Genomic DNA, 6,713 nt, shown 5'->3' with positions numbered 1-6,713 from the left:
CGCGGCCGCTGAGCCAACCCCGGATCCCCGGCCCCGTTTCCCCGCCGGCCTAGAGGGCGCCGGTTCCGGGAAGCCGGGGAAGCAGGGCCCGGCCGGGGCAGGGGTAGGTCCGGCGGCTCGGCGGTCGGCGTGGTGCCGGGAGCTGTGGAAGCGCCCCCCGCCCGCGCGTGGAGGCCGGAAAGCGGAACCCTCCGCCGGGCTCGACTTCGCGTGTACCCCGGAGGTCGCGGCGGCCCCTGGCCCCGGGTCGGCCCCCGGCCCGCGCGCGATCGCCGCCTGCGGGGCTTCGCTGCTGGCTGGTCTGGGGACCGGCGGGCGCCCCGGGCCGGGGAGGAGGCGGGAAGTCCAGTGTTCGGTGTTTGCTCGCTTGTGGTTTTCCGTCTGGCCTCTTATTAAAACCTGAAGGATATTATGGGTGACGGGAGGTGCCTCGGTGGGAAGGAAGCAGGACCCTCTTTAGCACTGAGAGACTTAAATCCAATCCTTCGGGAGAGGTGTTTTGGCCAGGGGCGTGCTAGCTGTGTACTCTGCCACTGATCTACATTTCCCAGCCCTCGCTTTTTAATTTTGAAAGACTGTCACGCTGAAATGCCCAGGCTGGACTCAGACTTGCAGTTCTGCCTCAGCCTCCCAAGCAGCCGGGATTGCGGGCGTGCACCACCCGGCTGCGAGCCGGGCTTCACCTGAGAAGTCTCCTTCTGTGGGGGATGGGAAAGCATGATTTGGCAGTCGCTCCATTGGACGCTGGAAGGGATTTTGATAGACATTTCTGTTCATTCCGCGTATGTTTACGAAGGACTAACCGTTCTCCACCCAGGCCATAAGATCTGGGTAGTACAGCAGGGAGAAAGCACATTTGAATGTTGAACTCTGAGTTTCAGGGTGTTAGGTCTTTTCCAGGGGACTTGGTTCTGGAGAGAACCCTGGAGTTTCTTTCGGTGCACAACTGATTAGAAAGAAGGCACCATGGAAAAAAGCAGATCCACAGATGGAGGTTTGGTGTGGAGACATGTTTGATGCCCCACCATTAATGTGCACTAGATTCCTCTGAAAATTTCAGATGATTAATTCTTGAATGTGGTGTGTTTTATCGCTTCAACTAGTAAGAGGTTTTCTGTCCATACAGTTCCATTAAAGAGTGCTGATATAATGGTAGATAGGAAGAGAGAAGGCAAGATTAATAATACTGATAAGGCAGGTTGCAGCCGAACAACAAAGTCTGCGTGCTTTTCTTAGGATGGGTGTCTGCGTTTTATTCTAGGGACGCTGGACCCTTCTCCTATTCCACATCTTCTAAACCCTGTATCTTCAAAAACACCTTTGCCCTTTTTAATGGTTTCATTGTCCTCTTAGTCACCAGGATGAAACTGCCTTCATCTCTGACTCCTCCCTCTCGCTCATTTTCTGTTTAATTATTTACTAAGACCTGTTGATAATCCGTTTTTTTGTTTTGTTTTTTTTTTTTTTCCTCAGTGCTCTGGCTTGAATACTTCCCACGGTTCAGTTCACAACTACCCTTTCCCCTGAAGTTTCTTCAAGAAAAATACTATTTCTAATAGCTTTTCCTGCTTCCACATTGTATGCTTCCAAAAACAAATCCTGCCGGGAATTTCTTAGATCCTGCACTTACGTGTTCCCCAGCTACCTTCTCCTCTTAAACACAGTTTAATTCATTGTGTTCCCTCCTTGTGTGCCTTGCAACCCTGCCAACCGAGAATTTCCAGCCCTCTCTTCACCTGATTTACCCCGTCAAACGGCATTTCCTACTCTTTTTCCACTGATACCCGTCAGTTGTTCTTCAGTTTCTTCAGCTGTAAAAGGGGCAAATAACCTGTTTTATAAGGCAGTTGAGGCTGTGCACATGTGTGCGATTACAGAATAGAACCTGGTATTTTTTAACACTGGCATTCCATTTTGGGTGATAATCAAGTCTCCTTTGTTCGGATTCTTCCCTTTGCTCCCTGTGTTCCATCAGTCACAAAGTAGTGTGTATTCTTTTCAATGTCTTTCTCATCCATTCATTGACCTTCCTAGTTTTACCAGTATGGTTAAAGGTGAATCAGAAAATAGAAATTTTGAGATATGCAGAGCAGGACATACAAGGTAAACTTTGTTTTGTTTTTTAAAAGCATACGTGGCTTAGTTAATTACTCATTCTTCTAGTTCCTTTAGAGTAGAGGGAAATACAATATAGTCACTGCTTATGCACTTCATAGTTAAAAGTCTAGTCTTAAATCCTCACTAGGACTTCTAAACTGAGAGACACCAAGCAAATCAAGTAGTTCCTTTGAGCCATGCAGTACTTAAAAGTTACAAGAAGGAACATTTCAGAAAATTGTGGCTTGGCTGGGGATTTAGCTCAGCGGCAAAGTGCCTTCCTCACAAGCGCAAGGTCGTGAGTTCGATTCCTGGTACAGGAAGAAAAACAAAACAAAGAAAATTGTGGCTTGGGTGATGAGGATAGTGGTTGTAAATTTGTAGTTTTGCCAGTTGGAACCCTAGGAGTGGTTATAATGGCTTAAAACTTTACCTCCTGCCTATACCTCCCTCTCCTTTGTATTCCCTACTGTTAGGGCTTATATCTAGATGTCACCTAAAACCTCATGCAGTCATAGGTGAGGCTTTTTGGTGGCTGGATCCAGGGTGTGTGGCACTGGATTAGTCCACTAATTGGTTTATCATAGTTCTGGGTGTGGGAAATGAGAAACCTACCCTAGGCATGGGTGGCACCACCCATAAAAGGAAAAAGGAATCTTGCTGCTGCCGCCCCTGCCACCTTGCCATGGACTATTTCTCTGCCATGACCCTGTGCCATGCCACCCTGTCTCGGAGCCAGCTGAGTATGACATGAAACCTCTACAGTCTGAGCCGAAATAAACCTTTCCTTCTTTAACTTGCGGGTCTTAGGTATTTTTTCCCAGCAACAAAGAAGTAACTAAGACAGTTTTTGGTACCAGGAGTCAAACATTCTCATTGCTGGGACAAAATACTTGATACCCAACGTTAGAGGAGGAAAGGGTTGTTTTAGACCATAGTTTGCAGAGGTTTCAGTCCATAGTCAGCTGGCTGCAAGGCAGGGTGGCATGGCAGGGGCATCACAGAGGAGAAGCAGGTCATGGTGTGGCAAACAGAAGGTAGGAAGCAGCAGACAGCAAGCCTGCCTTTTCCTTTTGTCCCATCTAGGGTGTAAGCTTTTTGGGTAGTGCCACCCACACCAACAGTGGGGCTTCTGTCCTCAGTAATGCATTCAGCACGCCCAGAACTGTGCTAATTCCAGTCAGTGAGCTAATTTAGTACTGCACACCCTTAATCCCACACTTTAGATCCGGCGAACTCCGGAAAGCCCCACCTACGAGCACGTGAGGCTTACCAGTGGACAATTACCTACTTGATACCTCTTTTTGGTTATCCCAAATATGGATGCTCCCTTCAGTCTGTTCGCACAGACCATTAAAGCACAATACTTAGAAAAAGAGTAATACTTGGAAGAATCACTGAAGCTTTAGGTTCCTGGTAAATACTGTGGCTTTTCCTTTCCTTTATATATCCCATTTCCCTCCACATTAGGTAAATAAGGTTCCAAAAGGCTCAACAAGAGAAACGAGGTGACTGAGAAGGGAAGACCAGTAGCTCATCTGCCGGCAGATTTGTTGGTATTGCCTGTGCTTAACCCGAGTGGGAGGAGAGAGACTTGGAGAGAAATAGCTGGCCAGGGAGTGGACTGAAGTAAAACAGTCCACACATCCATCATTGGGTATGGCAAGATGGGTAACTTTGTGTTGGTTCAATTAATGCTGCGTGGAAAGTGCTATCCAGGTTTGAACTCTCTTGACACTTAAGGGAGATGGATATTCTTCCAACGAGAGGCTGTGTAAACTCCTGGGGAAGGAAACAGGGATGAGGAGAGGGCTAACACTGATGCATCCCCAGTGGTGGGCAAGAGAGGGTTGTGGGAAGTTGGCTGCATTTGCAGGAGAACTCAGTGTACCTCACTAAAGAGTGAGCGTGTAGGTGTGCTGTGGATTGTACAGTTAGGAGAAACATCCCTGTTTTGCCTCCCAGTCCCCAGAACCAGAGGGATGGGCCCAGAAAGCACTGATAATAAATCGGTTAAAAACAAACCCCACCTTTCATTTTCAGAGTTCCTTGAGTCATAAGTTCAACCAGAGAATGTTTAGCTTGGAACTGAGATTGGAATTTCAAGCTGGTTAGATGTAATAATCTAGAGTGTGGTGTAAGAGCTAAAGAACAAGCTGAAACCAACTGTAAGGGATTTAGTGCTTGGTGCTTCTCAAATTTTAATTCTCATGGCAGTCACTTGGGGATCTCACCAAGCTGAAATTCCCCTACCTGGGATAGGGCCAGAGGGTCCACATTTCTGTCAAGCTCCCTGGAAGTGCAGCTGATTCCAGGACTACACAAGGTACTCTAAAGTAGCGGGAGGAGCTTCCAAGCAACACACCTGACAGGACAAGAATATTAGACTGAAGTATATGGAGTATCCATTTTTGTGTGTCAAAGATGGTTGAATATCAGCAAGTTAAAAACTCATTTCTACCCATCAAATAATACATTCAGTAAAGTGGAAAATTATGGCATATTAGTTTCCCCACGTTCTGATAAATATTCATACCCTACTAAAAGGAGGATGTGTGCATAAAGCGGTGTGTAGAAGTAGTGACCTGTGATGACAGGCATGAGTCCTTGCCAGAAGAATGTGTGTACATTTTGCCCATGAGCAGGGTTAGGGTCACAGCCAGCCATTTATAACATGTCTAACTTTATGATTTTGTCCCTGGCTAGCCTGTGTCCTTTCTTTACTGATAATGGAAATGTAAAGCAATAGCATAAGTTTACAGGCAAAAGCTTTAACTGGAAAGTAAGAAAATGAGGAGGGATTTTGGCTTGAGGAGCTGACAGGTCAAACCAGAGTCCTGACAGAGTAAGGATAGGGGAAGGACTCCAGCTTGAGTAGCTAGAGGGTGCACACTCCCATGGAGAGCGTCAGACTGGCCTATTCACAAGAGAAGGGAGACGAGTTTTCTAGGATGCCATGGTGAACTGGGATTCAGTTGGTTGTTATCTCGGTCCTGTTCTGTAGCTCTGGAGGAATCATCATTACTTGGGTGGCTACTCAATTCCCTGTAGCTGAATCTTCAGGGCTTAAGGGCAATTTCAGTCACGTGAAGCTCTGCTGGACTTCAGGGTGACCATTGTCTTAGGGTAATGGAGATTTTTGGGCAAAGCTGAGTGTCTTTGGGAATCTCTTAACCTGATATTCTGAGTCTTAAGGTAGTGAGATAGCCTTAAGGTAGTGAGATAAACTTTGCTTTTTGAACTTTTAGACAAATTCCCTAAATGACTAGCATTCTGTATATGGAGCTGAAAAGGACTTGATCCAGGGTTTTACAAGATGAAGGTCAGGCTTTGTTCGCATAGGGCATCTGAACACCCAAGTGAAGAGTCACGGCTTTTAGCCAAAACCACTTTTATTTCCCTGAGTGCCTCAGAAGAAAACACAAATCATGCTTTCAATGAGAAACACATTAAGGACCCAGGAGTTGACAAACTGTCCTCTTTCCTTATGGTGGTCTCTCTTGTCCACGTGTGAAAGTCTTTAGAACTGTGTTTGTGGATAAAAACTTAGCTCCCACTTAGTAGATCTGAGTTCAGAGGGAAATAGGTGCCTATTTCCTTATTTCAACTAATGTGTTAATTTTAACTTTAAAAAGGTTAGTAAGTATGTATTCATAAAAGAAAGAATGAAAGAAGAAAGAAAGAAAAAAAGGCAAAGAAAGAAAGAAAGGAAAAGAAAAAAAGAAAAGGAAAAAGATTACAGTTAGGGAGAGAGAGATTTTGTGTTTGGTTTTAATTTGAGGGGAAAATAATGTTCACATTTATGTGCAGTAGTGTTACATTGTAATTTTATAATAATATGGCTCTACCATTCGTTTGACAACTTTTATCCTGAATAGGAATTTACCCATTCATTTCTTAAGGAGTTTAGTAGTTGGATCAATATAACTAGGTAGCTACTCCTCTGACATGATTGTACTTTATCTGGTAAAATAAACTATTACTCAAATCTGCATTTAATTTTCCTTCTACTTCACGATTCTCTGCAGCGTGTGAGATTCCTTACCCCACCAGTAGCAGCAGAGAGCCTTTTGTTGGTCCCTCCTTTCTCAACAATTCATTTTTGTAATCTAAGCATTTAAACTTAGTCTGGATTCTCTCAGAAGCATCAGTGAACATCCATATTCAGAATTACGGGTGATCAATACAAACCAAATAGGAAAAAAATCTATTACTGAACTGTTATGCAAAGGATTTCCCAAACTTTCCTCTATAAACAATGTTCATTATTAGGCCAAGGTGAGACATCCTGCAGGTCTTTTTGCAGTGTCCTAAAATTCTGTTTTCTCATGATAAAGACTTAGTAATTTTCTACCTTAATAACAACTATTGAAAGCAATAATAAGCAGAGGTATTTCTTATGTACTTTTCAAAATCTTCAGAATGTATTTTATTAAATTGTTAATTTTTTTGTTATGTAAGATATGTCAAAGAAAAGCGGATGGTAAATAATTTAAGATTTTTTGTTTGTTTGTTTGTTTTTCTCCGGTACCAGGAACCGAACTCACGACCTTGTGCTTGCCAGGCAGGCGCTTTTGCCGCTGAGCTAAATCCCCAGCCCCTAATTTAAGAATCTT

The sequence above is a fragment of the Chinchilla lanigera genome, unplaced genomic scaffold (genome assembly GCF_000276665.1).
Source record: "Chinchilla lanigera isolate Chin_1 unplaced genomic scaffold, ChiLan1.0 scaffold00046, whole genome shotgun sequence".
Lineage (NCBI taxonomy): Eukaryota > Metazoa > Chordata > Mammalia > Rodentia > Chinchillidae > Chinchilla > Chinchilla lanigera.
This window is presented reverse-complemented; position numbering follows the sequence as displayed.